This window comes from Somniosus microcephalus, chromosome 5, assembly GCF_052327205.1.
Source record: "Somniosus microcephalus isolate GS21.2 chromosome 5, FLI_Smic_1.0, whole genome shotgun sequence".
Taxonomy (NCBI): domain Eukaryota; kingdom Metazoa; phylum Chordata; class Chondrichthyes; order Squaliformes; family Somniosidae; genus Somniosus; species Somniosus microcephalus.
This window is the reverse complement of record NC_140991.1, coordinates 80773797-80792613: the sequence shown is the minus strand read 5'-3', so window position 1 is coordinate 80792613 and position 18817 is coordinate 80773797.

The window sequence follows — 18817 nt, the reverse complement described above, 5'->3', positions numbered from 1 at the left end:
TCCGTTGACAGTGCAAATATTAGTATAGTAATACATCACACTAAATTGCCAGTGGCCATGGTAGTGGGTTAGTTGGGTTGGGGCAGTTGGGAACCAACCTATCGTGGTTATTTATGTTGGGTTTTGTTACTATTCTGGAGAGGGTGAGGGTGTATTCCTATCTTCCCTTTTGAGACATCCAAACATGGGACCATTATTAAGGTCACAATGAATCAGACTTCTCACTTGTGTAAAATGCAAGGATCAATGGCTGCCAGATGAAGTCTTTTTTTTAAATTCGCTTATGGGATCTTGCCCATCCCTAGTTGCCCTTGAGATGAGCCACCTCCTTGAACCGCTGCAGTCCGTGTGGTGAAGGTACTCCCACAGTGCTGTTGGGTAGGGAGTTCCAGGATTTTGACCCAGCGACGATGAAGGATCGGCGATATACTTCTAAGTCAGGATGGTGTGTGACTTGTAGGGGAACTTGGAGGTGGTGGTCTTCCCATGCGCCTGCTGCTCTTGTCCTAGGTGCAAGAGATCGTGGGTTTGGGAGGTGCTGCCGAAGAAACCTTGGTGAGTTGCTGCAGTGCATCTTGTAGATGGTACACACTGCAGCCATGGTACGCCGGTGGTGGAGGGAGTTAATATTTAAGGTAGTGGATGGGCTGCCAATCAAATGGGCTGCTTTGTCCTGGATGGTGTCGTGCTTCTTGAGTGTTGTTGCAGCTGGGCAGCAGGCGCATGGGAATACCACCACTTCCAAGTTCCCCTCCAAGTCACGCACCATCCTGACTTAGTTAATGAAAAGGAAGCATACCCTCAGGAGATGAGGGGAAAAAAGGAAAAACTGTACCCTACTTGAATCGCAACTCCTGTGCATAGCATTGATGATGTTTAGATAGAAATCCATGGCTGAAGCTGTCCTGTCTCCTCCCTTCAGCTAAAAATGTGTGGTAGTACACTTCTTGCAGTAGAGACACTCAAAATAAATGTTTAAGAAAAACAATTAGTCAAAAGTAAGGTGCAGTTTAACATTTGGTGGCATATCAACTTTATTGGAAAGCTCTGAGCCATATTGTAACTATAGAGCTGGACTGTGCACTGATGCTAACTTTGATAAAAATTAATTAAATAAAAAGATGTACATTATTTTAAACAGTCTCTGAATTGTACTAGCCTTTAAAATGTAAAGCAAGAGTTTAGTAATAATGGATCTCATTGCCCCGAATCAGGGACATGGTTACACCAGGTCTCGCTGTTTCCTGGATTTTCCAGTCAGCTTTGTAAAGGGGTGGAACTGAGAAAGATGAGGTATACTGGCCTCTGGATTGGCACAAGTGGGTCCCAGCTGGGGGTCTAAGTCATATCTCTGATGACTAGGAATTAAAAAAAAAAATCTGCACCAGTCCCCTTACATAAAGGCTTGTTTAATTGTAATTATATTTTCTTTGAATTCTCATTATTTGAGAAGTAAAAACATTGTAGGTGAATTGGTAATAATTCTATGGTTTCTGCCAAATTATATTGTTATCTAATGACATGGTGTTCTTTATCACTAAGATTGGGACCATCTGGTCAACTGCCTCTGCTGTAATCCCCCCTTCCCTTGCCAACCAAACCTTCCCCCAGACTCCACCCTACCCTAGCCTTGTATCTGCATGTTTCTCTAGTTTCTCTCCTATCTGCCCTCATGCCTCTCTGGGCTCATCTTGTCCATGAGCCCCACTCAACTTCCCTTTCTGGCCCCCATGACATGATAAATGGTTCTCTCCCCTCAAGTACTGCCCCCTCCCTTTCAAAACCACCATCATCACACCCCTCCTCAAAAACTCCATTCTTGACCCATCTGTCCTTGCAAACTACTGCCCCATCTCCAACCCCATTTTTCTCTTGGAAGTCCTTAAACGTCATGCCTTCCAAATCCATGCCCATCTTTCCCACAAATCCACGTTTGAATCACTCCGATCAGGTTCCCTACATTTCTTCCTCGTATAGCTCTCCGGCTTGTTGCTTTTCTTGCCAGCCCATCTTTCCATCCTTCTATTCTCCTTCATGAGCTGCCTTTCCTCTCTATCCAGATTTCCTCTTGCTCTCACACCAGCTTTCTTTGCATGTTGGTGTTCTCGTTACCGATCTGTCTCGCCAGCGTATCGCTCTTCCTCTGTGCCTCTTTCTCCAGCTTCCTACTCTCCATCGTGATCTTTCTCTTCATCTGTGAACCTTTCTTCCTGGCTTATCTCTCCTGTTCTCTACTGTCTCTCCTGGATATAAACCTTTGAATTGCAACAGCTAGAATCCAAACAATAAGTCAATGAGTGATGAAATATATCATTTCTTAGGTTGACAATGTGGGGGTGATGTTCCCACCCCTGGGGAGGCGGGACTGCCGGGAAAATGGCAGAATCTGGGAGCGGGTACCCATCCCACCCCGCCTCCGTGTCATCTTCCCAGGAGGCGGGTACCTGACCCGCGCCGGGTCCCGTCTCCTCGAGGTGGGAACGGGATTAGTGCCAATTAACTGCCTTTTTTTGGCTAATCCCTATTTTGAGCTCCAAAATGTGGGCTTCCCAATGGCTCCGAACCTCGCCAGGGTCAGCGAGGCGAGCTGGGGGTCGGAGGGGCCGAAATGTCCGGTGTGCTGGTGAGTGATGAGTGCAAGTGTGGAGAGGTAAGTGTGTGAGGTGAGTCTAAACTGTTTTAATAAGTTTACTTACCTTTGCTTCTTCCTCCAAGCTTCATCCCTTTAGGCTGTGGAGCTGCCTCATCTCCACGGCAGAGATGACAAAATGGCTGCTGCATTCTCCGATGCAACAGCCATCAGATTTCTGCTCAGGAAAGAGGTTTGGTGAGTCTTGAGTACAAGGATTCACCAAAGAACAGAGCTTCAGCATTTGAAAGCTGTCAAACGATGATGATTCATTTGACAAAAATTTTTGATAGATGAAACGTCATACGCTGACGTTCTCTGTCACTGGCTTTCCCTTAATTGGCCAGTAATGCCCGCTGGCCGGGATTAACAAGGGAAAATAGCATGGGTTGGCCGGACGGTCGATGGAGGTGGGACTAAAACCCGACAAGCAGGAGTCCTGTCTCCATCACATCCCCATTGATAAAATCACCCCCCTAGTGGCTGTGCCACTTTCCATCTTGCTCTATAATAAGCACATCTGTTGATTATATTTCCTTGCATCAAGCACTTTCAAGTATTTTGAATTACTGTTGGCATACTTCATATTGGCTGGATCATAAAAGTACATTCTTGCATTGCCCTACAGTACGCCCAGGAGGCCAGAAGAGTTAGTAGCCAACCTAAGTAGGGAACCTGATCGGAGTGATTCAAATATGGAGTTCACAGACAGAAATCACAGAAACCCCACAGTGCAGATAGAGGCCATTTCGGCCCATCGAGCCTGCACCGACACATATCCCACCCCATCCCCGTAACCCCACGTATTTAATCCCCTAACACTAAGGGTCAATTTATCATAGCCAATCAACCTAACCCGCACATCTTTGGACTGTGGGAGGAAACCGGAGCACCCGGAGGAAACCCACGCAAACACGGGGAGAATGTGCAAACTCCACACAGACAGTTGCCCGAGGCTGGATTCGAACCCGGGTCCCTGGCGCTGTGAGGCAACAGTGCTAACCACTATGCCACCATGCTAAATGTGAAAAATTTGTGTTGTGGGAAAGTGGGGAATGGATTTGGGAGGCATCACGTTTAAGGACTTCCAAGAGAAAAATGGGGTTGGAGATGGGGCAGTAGTTTGCAAGGACAGATGGGTCAAGAATGGTTTTTTTTTGAGGAGGGGTGTGATGATGGTGGTTTTGAAAGGGAGGGGGCAGTACCTGAGGGGAGAGAACCATTTATAATGTCAGCTAGCATGGGGGCCAGAAAGGGAAGTTGAGTGGGTCTCATGGACAAGATGAGCCCAGAGGGCATGAGGGCAGATAGGAAAGTTTGTAGCCAACCTTTGACCCACTAAAGAATGTGTGGAGATAAAGAACTGGACTCAGCTGTGTGTCAATCTTTTGAGAAATTATTAGTTATTTGCTTTATAGAGAGGCACAGTAGTACTAGATTGACCATCATGGCTTAAAATAGTCCAAATATTAACCTTATACATGTGGCAGTATGTGAGCATAAAAAAAGCCTGAGGGTTTTATACCTTAATGCGAGAAGCATCAGGAACAAGGTAGATGAATTAGCTGTGGAAATAGAGGTTAATAATTATGATCTAATTGGGATTACGGAAACATGGTTGCAGGGTGAGCAGGGCTGGGAGCTTAACATACAGGGGTATTCAGTATTTAGGAAGGATCGACAAAAAAGAAAGGGAGGAGGGGTAGCATTGCTAGTAAAAGAGGGGATAAATGCAATTGAAAGGAAGGATATTAACTCAGTTAATACAGAATCTATATGGGTGGAGCTAAGAAATAGCGAGGGGCGAAAAACATTAATAGGAGTGGTATATAGGCCTCCAAATAGTAAAATAGAGGTTAGGGAGGGCATCACGAGGGAAATTAAAGAAGCGTGCAATAAGAGCACAGCTGTCATCATAGGTGACTTTAACTTACATATAGATTGGACTAGCCTAATCAGTAAAAATAATGAGGAGGAGGAATTCCTTGAGTGTTTGAGGGATGGTTATCTGGATCAATATGTCGAGGAACCAACTCGGGAACAGGCTATATTGGACTGGGTACTGTGCAATGAGAAGGGACTAATCAGTAATCTTGTTGTACGGGGACCCTTGGGTCAGAGCGATCATAACATGATCGATTTCTCACTCGAAATGGAGAGCGAAGAAATTGACTCAGAGACTAAGGTCCTGAATTTAAACAAGGGGAATTATGATGCCATGAGACGGAAACTGAGTAGGTCTGATTGGACAACGTTCCTGGGAGGACTGGAGGTAGATAAACAATGGCAAACATTTAAAGATAGAATGACAAAATTGCAAAAATTGTTTATACCAATCTGGCATAAAAGGAAATCTAAAAAGGTGACTCAACCGTGGATAACAGGGGAAATTAGAGACAGCATAAAATCCAAAGATAGGGCGTATAAAATAGCCAAAAAAGCGCCAGAGCGGAAGATTGGGAACAGTTTAAGATAGAGCAAAGGAGGGCAAAGGGCATAATCAAGAGGGGCAAAATAGCTTACGAAAACAAGCTGGCGGAAAATATAAAAACTAACTCCAAAAGCTTTTATAAGTATATCAAAAGGAAAAGACTGGTGAAAACCAAAGTTGGTCCATTGCAGTCAGATACGGGGGAATATATAATGGGAAATAAGGAAATGGCAGATCAACTAAATGCATACTTTGGGTCAGTCTTTACGAAGGAAGACACAAAAAACCTCCCTGGGATATCGGGAAAAATAGGGACATTGGCAAAGGAGGAACTGACGCAAATCAATATCTCTAAGGATATGGTGTTAAGGAAGCTAAAGGGATTGAAGGTGGACAAATCCCCAGGGCCTGATAACATGCATCCTAGGGTACTGAAGGAGGTGGCCCTAGAGATAGCGGATGCACTAAGGATGATTTTTCAGAATTCATTAGACTCGGGAACAGTGCCGATGGATTGGAGGGTAGCTAACGTTACCCCACTATTCAAAAAGGGGGGTAGGGAAAAAGCAGGTAATTACAGACCTGTAAGCCTTACATCAGTTGTGGGCAAAATGCTGGAGTCCATCATTAAGGATGAAATAGCGGAGCACTTAGCAAATGGGGACAGGATAGGACAGAGTCAACATGGATTTACAAAGGGTAAATCGTGCTTGACTAATCTATTGGAATTTTTTGAGGGAGTAACTGGTAGAATAGATGGGGGAGAGCCAGTAGATGTGGTGTACCTGGACTTCCAAAAGGCCTTCGATAAGGTCCCACATAAAAGATTAGCATGGAAAATTGAGGCTCATGGGATAAAGGGGAAAGTTTTGGCGTGGATAGGGAACTGGCTGTCAGATAGAAAACAGAGAGTTGGAATAAACGGCTCATTTTCTGAATGGCAGGCAGTAACAAGTGGGGTACCACAGGGATCTGTCCTGGGCCCCCAGCTGTTCACAATTTACATTAATGACCTGGATCAGGGAGTCGGATGCAGCATTTCCAAATTTGCAGACGACACTAAACTAGGAGGGGGGGTGGGCTCAGAGGAAGAGACCAGGAAGCTCCAGAGCGATTTGGACAGACTGGGCGATTGGGCGGATAAATGGCAGATGCACTATAATGTGGACAAGTGCGAAGTTATCCACCTTGGGTGCAGGAACGGGAGGGCAAATTATTATTTAAATGGCAATAGATTGGGAGAGGGGGAAGTACAGAGAGACCTGGGTGTTCTTGTACACCAGTCACTGAAGGCGAGCATGCAGGTGCAACAGGCGGTCAAGAAGGCAAACGGTATGCTGGCCTTCATAGCAAAAGGGTTAGAATACAGGAACAGGGATACCTTGCTGCAGCTGTACAGGGCACTGGTGAGACCACACCTCGAGTACTGTGTACAGTTTTGGTCGCCTCATCTGAGGAAGGATGTTCTTGCCATGGAGGGGGTGCAGCGGCGATTCACCAGGCTGATACCAGGAATGGCGGGAATGACCTATGAGGAGAGACTATGTAGTTTAGGGATGTACACACTGGAGTTTAGAAGATTGAGAGGGGACCTCATAGAAGTGTATAAAATTCTGACAGGTCTAGACAGACTGGATGCAGAAGGAATGTTTCCCTTGGCGGGTGAGAACAGAACTAGAGGACATAATTTAAGGATAAGGGCTAAACCATTTAGGACAGAGATGAGGGGGAATTTCTTCACTCAGAGAGTGGTGAACCTGTGGAACTCATTGCCACAGAGGGCAGTGTATGCCAGCTCATTAAATATATTTAAGAGGGAATTAGATATATTTCTACGGGCAAAAGGGGTTAAGGGTTACGGAGAGAAGGCGGGGACGGGATACTGAATTAAAGGATCAGCCATGATCTCATTAAATGGCGGAGCAGGCACGAAGGGCCGAATGGCCTACTCCTGCTCCTATCTTCTATGTATCTATGTATCTATGTATCTATGTATATTTTGTCCTGCCAGTATCTGGGTATGAAGTCTGCTTTAAAATAAATTGCTTTACTCCATTACCGGCCCTGAAACCTGAAAGAAAGCCTATTCAAATATTTTGACACTTCAATTGGTCAAAGACGATCACATGAAATAATATCTCCCCAACACCCACCCTAATCCACTGAGCTATACAGTATACATTACTTCTACAATGAGCCTGGCATTAAACAGATGCGCTCTCACAGGAGATTACTGCATTTTATTTCATTTCACTCAACTAGATGTTGACATCTCTGCAAATCATTATAAATTACAGTATTAAAAGCAAAACGCGCAAGCTCAGAAACTTTGGAAACTATCTTATGGAAAGATTTTAATTTGAAACAGCTTAATCAGAATTTCACTAACCTGATTTAATTTAGCTACCGCATGTATTGCAAATCCAGCAGTAATGAGGTTCAAGTGTTAATACAACCACAAGAAAGCGCATGTTGATGGATAATACTAATACATATTTTGAAGTTGTCTGAACAGTCACAATTTCATGACGAATAATTTCAATTTAGAGAGAAATAGTACGGCCGTTTTATTTAAATAGAGCATTAAGCACCTACAGTGTCCATTTGTTATCTTTAGTTTGAAAAATGGGGAACTTAATGAAAGTGAATGAGAGGACACTGATTGAGGGCAACGACACTAAACTCTTTTTATAAACCAGGGCCCTGACTTGAGTACTAATGGGCAGATTGGAAAGTTTAGCCTCTGCTCTCGTGTTATTACCTTGTGGAGGGGTTTGAGATTGAAGCTCAATGTGATGAAACACCATTGTTGGAGGTTTTGTTTGGTGGCATATCAGCCGTTTGGTGTTGCCATGCAAACAGCCCTTCGTTAGACAGGCTGACAACCACCTGATAATTTCAAATACCAGTTTTTACATTCCAGCAGCAAGAAGAGAAAAAACCATATCACTGGTTTGGGTTTCTTCATTTAATAGGAAGGGCAAGTGCAGCTGCCAAAGTGATAAATGCATTACAGTCCTGTTAGCATTCAATCTGCTCTCAGGAAAATGCAAATATTGCTGGAGAAGTTACTGTAGACTTGGAGAGTAATAACTCAATGTGCTCACTCATCTATTCTCCCAGCCATTGTGTATTATTATCAGTCACTGTGAATCGTGATCCAGAATATTGTGCCAGGAAAAAAAAAAGTGATGGGATTAAGCTGTGGACTCCTGAAAATTGCTTTCATATTTTGGGCATTCACCAGACATAGACATTCTGTGAAGATTTCAGTGCCCTGTGGAAAATGTATTGCTGCTGCCATAAAATCTCTTTCGAACAGTTTGTCACTTACAAAGTGAGGACAGAACTGCAAGAGGGACAGTCTTTTTTAATTTAATAGGTCGCTGACTGAGCTGGGGACAAGGCTTTACCTTTCCTCCTTACCTACCAACTTAATGCCTTAAACCCAGGCAGAATACATGAATCTGTGGAGCAATTTCCACACTTCTCCAACTCCAATCTAAAGCTTAACACTTTTTTTGTAGTTTAATTAACAATTATTTATTTCAATAGGCAATTACAATTTTAGATTTTTGTCCACTCGGCTCCAGTTAGACTTTAAACCTATAAAACTGACAATCTTGTGAGGACTCCAGAATCTTCTTAAAAATAAGCTATTTTTTTAATGAAAGCTACTTGGACAAGTTAGGCTGTCAAAGTCATTTGTACTGATTGGTTTGCTAAAATCTATGACACTCGACCCTTTTTATACACCAGGCCCTGACATGAGTATGAATAGGCAGATTGGAAAGTTTAGCCTCTGCTCTCGTGTTATTACCTTTATGGAGGGGTTTGAGATTGAACAGCTCATAATGTGATGAAACACCATTGTCGGAGGTTTTGTGTGGTGACATATCAGCCGTTCAGTGTTGCCATGCAAACAGCCCTTAGTGAATCATAACACTAAGACTGCTGGCAGCTTCTCATCTCCCTGGACCAATTGTACATTTTCAGTTCAAGCATGATAATACTTTAAAAGTACTAAGGCAGCAATAAACTTTATAACTGTATATTTACCCTAAGCTACTAAATAAATACTTAAAACATAATTCTACATAAAAATAGTAAAAAAAAATCTATAGCTCAAACTCTGCTCATCCTCTTTCTTTTTGGCTCCTAAAATTATTTTTCCTGACTCCTATTTTCATTTTAACTTTCATTTTTACTCTTTCTCTAACGCATAACACTCTATTCCTTTCTTCCTCACATGATTATCTAACCTTCCCTTAAATGCAGCTAGACTATTCACCTCAACCACTGTGGTATTGATTTCTACATTCTCACCACTCTCTGGATAAAGAAGTTTCTTCTGAGTTCCCTATTTGATTTCTTGGTGACTATCTTATATTGATTGCCTCTAGTTTTGCTCTTCCCCACACATGGAAACACTCTTTCTGGCCACGATTTTATTAATGGAGGCGGGTTGAGTGCGCGACAGCTGGTTTCCGTCTTCTAGTCCTGCCCCCAGCTGCATCCGCTCCACAGACATGATTTTGCCTTGATTGACCTTGTTAAGCCCGCCCTGCGGGCTTGCCGGCCAATTAACAGGAAGCCAGACTGATGACATCATTTGATGATGTGTCATCTGCCAGTTTCCTTAAAGGGACCATGCACAATTTTATTTTGACAGTTGATTTCTCAGTGTTTGACAGCATTGAGGTGCTGAAAACACTGACAATCACTGCACAAAGGGGATCTCTTGCACCCAGGCTCTCCAATGACTCCCTCCATAGGCTGGAATAGATGGCAGCTGCAGGTGAGGTGACAGAAGTGATCTGTCACTGGTGAGAGAGGTTCTCCCAATGAGCTGGCACAGGACATGGATTTTAAAATTTGTAACCTAAAGAAATGTGTAAATGTATTAAAAATGCAGTTCCCAACATTTTCTTTCCTCTGAAATTCACCATGTGCAACATTAGATCTTTCACACCACTTCTGCAGCTGTCATCATTCCACAAACATTGCAGCAGACTCACAACACGCCACACTTCCCTGGCGTGGTGTCCGGACATCGGGAAAGCCGACCCAGAAGCGGGAAAATCCAAAAATAGGCTGACAACTACTGGCAAGTGCTTGTTAATAGGCAGGTAATTGCCTTTAATCCGCTTTCTGCCGCTAGGTGTTGGGTCCATTCACAAATCGGGGACCCGACACTTGGGAAAGCTGTTTGGAGGCGGGTTTGGGACCCGCCGTCAATCAATTGCACTTTAACCTCTGACCCATTTCTCTCAGCGCCGACAAAATCGCGGCCTCTGTGTCTACTCTATCAAAATCTTTCATAATTTTAAAGACCTCTATTGGGTCACCCCTCAGCCTTATCTTTTCAAGTGAAAAGAGACCGAGCCTGTTCATCTTTTCCTGATAAGTATAACCTTGCATTTCCAGTATCCTCCTTGTGAATCATGTTTGCACCTTCTCTAGTGCCTCTATATTCTTTTTAATAATATGGTGACCAGTATACTTCAAGTGTCATCTAACCAAGGTTCAATACAAATTTAGCATAACTTCTCTACTTTTCAATTCTATCCCTCTAGAAATAAACCCTAGTGCTTGGTTTGCTTTTTTTTATGGCCTTGCTAACCTGCGTCGCTACTTTTAGTGATTTGTGTATTTGTACTCTGATCCCTTTGCTCCTTTACCCTACTTAGATTCTTATTTTCCAAGTAATACGTGACCTTATTTTACTTGCCAAAATGTAATACCTCACATTTATCTGTGTTGAAATTTATTTGCCAATTATATGCCCATTCTGCAAGTATATTATTCTGCCTATTTCCCCTCTTTTTTGTAAGTTTTTAAATGTTTTACTTACTTTATTTCTCCTTCTGTTTCCCTGCTCCCATTGTACGTTTTGGAGTTGAGGACAACTTTGAAAAAGTTGCCATTGGATTTGCCTGTCAATATTTGACGAGCTTTTCTGCCTCAAACAGGAAGGGGATGTTGATGGACAAATGAACTTGTCTGCAGAATGCCAAGGGTAAAAGAAGGGAAACTTTCCCTTGTTCTCCCATTTTTAAGATGAATCTTAGAACAAAAGTGACATTCCTCTCTAATGGCAGCAATGCCTCTTCTATGACTTGCTTTTATTTATATTTTTTTTCCTTTCAGGGTTTCTTCTGAACATTTTATTGGCCCAGAAATTCGTGTCGGTGGCTTCCCGCGGGTGCAAGCCCCCGACCTACACTTACCTAGCGCGCCGGCAGTTGAGGCCTGGGCCTGCGTGCATTTCCTCTCTGTGGCCCGGTCCAGCTCCCGGCGCACTGTGCTTGCGTGATCCAGCGGCGTAGTTAGTGCGATGCGTCGGCTGGGATCACGTGAGCCATGGGCAACCAATCGGAGGAGGGAAAAGCCCATTCATGAGTTTGACAGAAAGAACTGTCAAACTCATGAAAACTCCGGGCGCCCAAAACAGTACTTAACCTTAAAATAAATTTGAAAAAACACCACACTATTTAAATCAACTATAAATAATATTAAATAACTATTTTAAACAATAATTTTTAATTTTTGAAAAAATAATTTTATAAAAAATTGGGGCTAAAAATACACTTACCTTACTGTAAAGTATTTAAAAATAATAAACCTGTGGAAAAAATGTTCTAATTTTAATTAATTGACCACTTACCTTTTAAAATGAAGTCCTTACGTCTGGTTTTTTAACGTGTAAAATGTAGAGGCCTTCGTGCACGGGCAAACCTGTAAAAAAAAGAGGAAGTTCAACGCGCACGTGCAGACTCCTGCGCGCACGCGTTCGACCTCTGAACCCCTTGGTTCAGAGGATCGGAAATGCCGGTTTCCCGCGCATGCGTAGTGCATGCAAGAAACCGGCACTTCCATCGGGTCCATGCGTGAGTACTCCGTCCGTACTCACACGTTGGGACCCGAATTTCTGGGCCATTATCAAATCTCGAGATACACTATTGATCACAAAGCCTTGTTGGGAAGGCCAGTTGTTGTACCCAGCCGTGAGGGCAAGCAGCCCACCTCTGGCATTGTTATGTGATGACAGTCTACTTGGAGGCATGAGACTGAGCTAGTGACTTTTCCTCATGCCCGAAGGGGCTGCCGGAATGCCCACCAGAAAGTGGAAGATCATGGTTCCAGTGCCCCTGTGGTAGAGGCCTGTTAAAATTTAAAACATTTTCCATCTATGATTAGTGACAGTTTGGCTCAGTTTGTGTGACTCTCCTCTGAGTCTGAAGTTTGTGGGTTCAAGCCCCACTCCAGAGACTTGAGCACAAAATCTAGGCTGACACTCCTGTTTAGATGGCTGTAGATCCCAGGGCATTATGTGAAGAAGAGCAGCGGAATTCTCCTGGCCAACATTTATCCCTCGACCAAACCAGATTTAACCGGCACCTACCAGTTGGACGAATGGCCTGTTTCTGTGCTGTACATTCTATGATCTTCGGGGTCCAGGCCCCAATCCAAGCCTGAATCTCCATCCCACCCTTCAGTAGGCTGGGGATTTAAGTAAAAAATTAGTAAAACAAAGATTCAAAAATAAAATCGTATGGTTTGCATTGTACAGATACAGATTCATCTCACTCAGTGACAGGGCATGAACTACCAACGCCCATGGGGAGTAACATCGACAAGTTCATTTGTCCATTTTGTAGCACCAAAAAAATGTACAAAATGGAGGGGGTAAATAAGAAACTTTACACCTGACCAGACAAAAATCCTTGCAAATAGTTATGTTGTAGAAAAAGTAGCAGAGTAAAGACATTTTCAAATCAAAATAATTTGTTGAAGTTTTTTTTTTAGTTAGCCAAGTGTCTGGTGTGCAGAAACTCATTAACAAGCTTAAGTGTCAGCAAACCAAACTACTGAGAAATTCACTTAAGTAGATTCCATTTGTTTTAGATGAGTGCACATTCTGTCCCTGTACAGACAAAAACAATTTAACTAAGTTTAGGGAATTTAGAGGTAGGAAGGCAAGAGCCAAGGCACAGGGTCCCCTATGACGTTTACCAGCACAGAACATGGGTAAAGTTTTCCACTGTTTATCCAGTTAGTACCACCCTAACTATTAGGCCATTGATGTGAAGGGTTACCTGGAGCAGAGTGGGAAGAATCCCAGCTGCCAATGAAGGTCTATCCTTCAGCTCTCATTACTTAGCCAAGCTCATTAATCAGTCGTCAGCAGCATACTGGAGTACTGTGGATCTGCCTGGCCAAGGCATCGGATTGCTGAGTCTGCCATAGAAAATCATCTCCGTTCCTATTGCCAGATATGAAATCTTGGAGCCATCTCGACCTCAAAGAGACTGTGCTCATCTTCCTTTCCCATAATAAAGGGTGAATATATTCAAACTGTATTAACTCTTTGGGTATGGAAGTTCCCTTGGCTCTCTCAAAATAGGCATGTTTTGTCATCTACCATTTGGAAAATGATTTTCTCAGCATTTCTAATGCTGTGACCAATGGATGCCACTGTCTGACACTTACCCAGAGTCTTTATTTTTAATTGAAGCCCCATTCATTTCCGTTTACTCATACAATGTTTTAATGTTAACTCTATGTATTGTTCCTTTACCATTGGGCACACAAGGATTTTATTATTTATGTTTCACATTAATGAGATGAGTGTTTGCTACCACTTATCAATAGGGAGTGGAATCCGTATCTCTACAGAACTCCAGTTACGTTCACTGTAAGAGGTAACAGATCTATTGTATATCCATCGGATGGCAGAGTGCTTCACTCTGGTTTATTTTAAATAAAATCTACATATCATTGATGTGATATAGTGTTATTGCCAGTTCTATAGGATAGGAAATTGAAATTGGTAAAACAAGGAATCCAATTGCATTAAGGAAAAAATGTCATTTTTATGGAACTAGACATAATTTCTTGTTTACAATATCCATTTTCTTTTAATTTCCCCCTTTCCCTTTTAGGTTCCTGCATAATGAATTATTCCTTGACCAAGAGAGCAAGTGAAGTGCCCTTCTCTGAAGCCTCCACCAAAGCCATTGCTGAGATGGTTGCTAGGACATGTGTAAGAATGGTGTGGGATAATTCACTCCTTTTCTCTTAATTATCCTTCCCTTTCTGTCATTTCCAGTGTTTTATTTTGATATCATGGCCAACCTTGTTGTGCGTAGAATTGTGGGTAGTAACTTGTGCCCTAACACTCTGACAGAGAGCTTTGGAGGGCCAACATGCCGGGTTTTTGTGCTTGTATTTAAATGCCAGCTTGGCCTAATAATATCACTCTCAGCTCTGAGATAGATGATTGTGGTTTCAAACCCCACTCCAAGATGTGAGCACACAACCTGTGTTGTTCGAGCTGCTGCCTTTTGGCTGAGTGTTAAACTGAGTCCCTGTCTTCCTGTTGTAGGATGTAAAAGATCACATCACACAATTTGAAGAAGAGCATCGAATTATTCTACTGCCTGACCAACATTTATCTCTCAACTGTCACAACCAAAAATAGGTTAACTTTTTAAAAAGATTTTAAAAAAATTATTCATTTGCAGGATTTGGGCATCTCTGGCAAGGCCAGCATTTATTGCCCATCCCTAATTGCCCTTGAGATGGTGGTGGTGAGCTGCCTTCTTGAACAGCTGCAGTCCATGTGGTGAAGGTACTCCCACAGTAGGGAGTTCCAGGATTTTGACCTAGCGACGATGAAGGAACAGCGATATATTTCCTAGTCAGGATGGTGTGTGACTTGAGGGGAACTTGAAGGAACTTGGAGGTTGTGGTGTTCCCATGCGCCTGCTGCCCTTGTCCTCCTAGGTGGTAGAGGTCATGGGTTTAGGAGGTTCTGTCGAAGAAGCCTTGGCGAGTTGCTGCAGTGCATCTTGTGGATGGTACACACTGTAGCCACGATATGCCGGTGGTGGAATGAGTGAATATTTAAGGTGGTAGATGGGATGCCGATCAAGCGGGTTGCTTTGTCCTGAATGGTGTTAAGCTTGAGTATTGTTGGAGCTGCACTCATCTAGGCAAGTGGAGAGTATTCCATCACACTCCTGATTTGTGCCTTGTAGATGGTGGAAAGGCTTTGGGGAGTCAGGAGGTGAGTCACTTGTTGCAGAATACCCAGCCTCTGACTGCTCATGTAGCCATAGTATTTATGTGGCTGGTCTAGTTAAGTTTCTGGTCAATGGTGACCCCCAGGATGTTTATGGTGCAGGATTTGATGATAGTAATGCCGTTGAATGTCAAGGTGAGGTGGTTAGATTCTCTATTGTTGGAGATGGTTGTTGCCTGGCACTTGTGTGTTGCAAATGTCACTTGCCACTTATCAGTCCAAGCCTGGATGTTGTCCAAGTCTTGCTGCATGTGGGCACGGACTGCTTCATTATCTGAGGACTTGCGAATGGAACTGAGCACTGTGAAATCATCAGCGAACATCTCCACTTCTGTTCATTCATCTCACTTACTAATTGTGGGACCATACTATATGCAAATTGACTGCTGAGCTTGCTGACATAACATCGGTGAATATACTTCAAAAGTAATTAATTGACTGTGATGCACCATGTTATGCCCTGAGGATGTTAAAGATGCTAAATAAATTCAGTGTTTATCTTCTTTGTTTATGTCCTTGTCAGGTAGGTTCAGTTGGAAGCACGCTTGGCTCTGAGTGAGAAGATTGTGGGTTAAATTACAACTACAGGCTTGAGCACAGTATCTAGCTGTGCAGTACTGAGGTAGTGCTGCACTGGCTGAGGTGTTGTCGTTCTGATAAGAAGTTAAAGGAAGATGCAAAAGATTCATGGCGCTATTTGAAGAAGGGCAGGGAAGATTGCCTGGTGTTCCAACCAGCATTCCTCCCTTCACCAACAGCATCATAAACAGATTATCTGGTCATTCACTGATTCACTGTTTGTGGGATCTTGCTGTATGCAAATTGGCTTCCATTTATGGCTCCAGTGAGTGCACTTTATAAGTAATCAACTGGTTGTTAATCACTTTGGGACAATCTGAGGATGTGAAAGGCATTATATAAATGCAAGTTTTCTTTTAAAGATTTCTTAACGTTTAATATTTTTAAAATAACTGAAAATATATTGTAACATTTTTAATTCAACATGGAAATACAACTGGAGTGGGATTTGAAACCACAATTATCTGCTCAGAGAATTAATAGGATATTTAATATAACCTGTCTCGCATCCTCCCTCCTCCCAGATAATGCACAGCACAGTGTACTCATATTTCGCTGCCAAGATAAAGTCAATAAAATATTCCCAAATATCTGGTGTTAATGATTGTTAATGAAGCTTAACTGTGCAATTATATAGAGTGGAAGTAACTGGATGATCAGTTATTATGAGGAAATAAAATCTATGAGGCTGCTAGAAGCTGGTCTGCAGTCACTTTGGAGAACTTAGCGATGTGTATGATTGCTCGATAGGAGAGGGTTAAAATGAACATCCTGTCAGTTCTGAAAAAGTCCCAGACCCTGAATTTTCATAGGGATTGTCCTGATCTTCTGCTGTAACTTCAACAGGAGATGGGCGGAACCCCAGTGAAATAGCATAAATGGGAATCGCTGCGAAATTCCCAGGCGTACATATTTAAATGTATAAAGCTACAACTATGAAAATATAAAGCTTGGTTAATAATCACATTCTGAAATGTGATTTATTTTCTGCTGTTATTGCTCTTAATGTTTTGTAGCTTGCAGACTACTTGACTGTTTTTATGTCATCACAAGTTGTATTTTGGATCTGCTGGTATGTTCTCATTCAATTCCTTCCTTACTTCCCTTTGCTTTTGGAGGTTGTAATGTATATACCTTTAAGGGGGGATCTATCTTTTACAGCTCATGTATACTGCAGTACTGGCAGTGACCACACCTGTATATAACACTGAGTAGTAATCTGTACAGATCAGTTCCCATGTGAGCCACGCTGAGTAAACACCTGTTGTACCGTTCTCCTGCAGTCTGTGTCTTATTATACACAGACACAACATTGGCGACAAGGCAAGTTCGAACCTACCTGCAACTCTGCATCACCTCCCGGGGATTCGTTCCTGGAGATCAGTGGATTGGAGGTCAACCGCCCAGTCATCCAGCAGAGACTTGAGAATTGCGGGGGAGGCTGCCGAGAGCCAGGCTTGGCTTTCCAGTCGAGGTGGTCCAGCGAAACGGGCTGGCAACAGGTAGTGCGCAGACCCTTCCCGGACAGCGGCAGGCTAGAGCCCGACCGAGCGGCACAGCAAAGGGCCGAGCAGCGTCGACGGGGGAGAGAGAGAGAGGGCAGAACGCACAGGGCGCAGCCGGTGTTCAGGGGCTGAGCAGCGTCGAAGAGAGGGAGAGAGAGACGCGCAGAAACCCGCGAGGCGCCGCCATTGCCACGAGGACCGCTGAGAGCGGCGTCGGCAGCAGCGCAGGAGAAGTGCGCGAAACCTACAGGCCGCTGCCATTGCCACGAGAACTGCCGAGAGCGGCGTTGGCAGCAGCGGGGGAGGAAGGAAAGCGCGGGAGACGCCATTTTAAGCCATTGGGAGACGCCATTTTAAACCACACCCAAAATGCCGAAGAGTGGCAGTATCACCGCGTTTGACAATGAAGTTGAAGTTTGGACTACATATGTCGAACGAATAGAGGTATACTGCAAGGCAAATGAGGTGTCAGATGACAAGAAAGCGTCGGCATTGTTAAATTTAATGGGTGCAAAGACGTATGGTTTATTACGAAATCTAGTAACCCCAAAGAAGCCAATGGAAAAGAGTTTTGAAGACATAGTAACGATACTAAAGGAACATTTAAACCCCACACCGCTGCTGATAGCAGAAAGATTCAAGTTTCACAAACGGAACCAGCATAAGGATGAAAGCAATGCTGATTATTTAACAGAACTGCGCAAACTATCAAAACACTGCCAGTTTGGAGCAGGACTGGCAGATACCTTAAGGGACAAGTTTGTGTGTGGGCTTCAAAGTGAAGGAACCCAGAAACAGCTTTTATCTGAAAAGGACCTTACGCTGGAAAAGGCTTTCAGCATTGCGGTATCATATGAAGCAGCAGCATGGGGTGCTGCAGAGATACAACAGAGACCGCAAGAATATGGCACAAACGAAATGTCATATGGAACAGAGACGTGCTATTGCTGCGGCAGAACAACACACGACCAGAAGGATTGCTGGTTCAAAGACAAAGTGTGCAGACAGTGTGGAAAAGTAGGACACATAGCACGAGTCTGCAGGTCGGGAAAGAAAACCAGCAATAAGAAACCTACCAAAGAAAAGTACAAGAAGGTACATAAGATGACGGAGAATAGTTGAGACGAACAAAAGAGTAATAACGACTCCGAAAGCAGGGAACTGAGTTGTCTGAAACTACATAATGTGATCACAACGGAGGATCACCGAACCATTTGGGTCACTCTCAAGATAGCAGGAGTCCAGGTAAAGATGGAATTGGACACAGGATCAGCCCTAATGGTCATAAACTGATGGGACTACGAGCGGCTATTCTCACACATACCCTTGAGAGACACAAAAATTATTTTGAAGACGTACATGGGACGAAAAGTCTACCCCAAAGGAAAAATAAGGGTGACCGTTATATATAACGGTAAGGAAACACCAAAACTAGACCTGTATGTATTGCAAGATGGAGGACCACCATTACTGGGACGTGAATGCATCCGGAAAATACAACTGGATTGGCATTCCATACAGGCACTGACTGTGGCTGATAAAAAGGATGACGACGTCACACCTGGGCGACTGTCAAAGATCCTAAC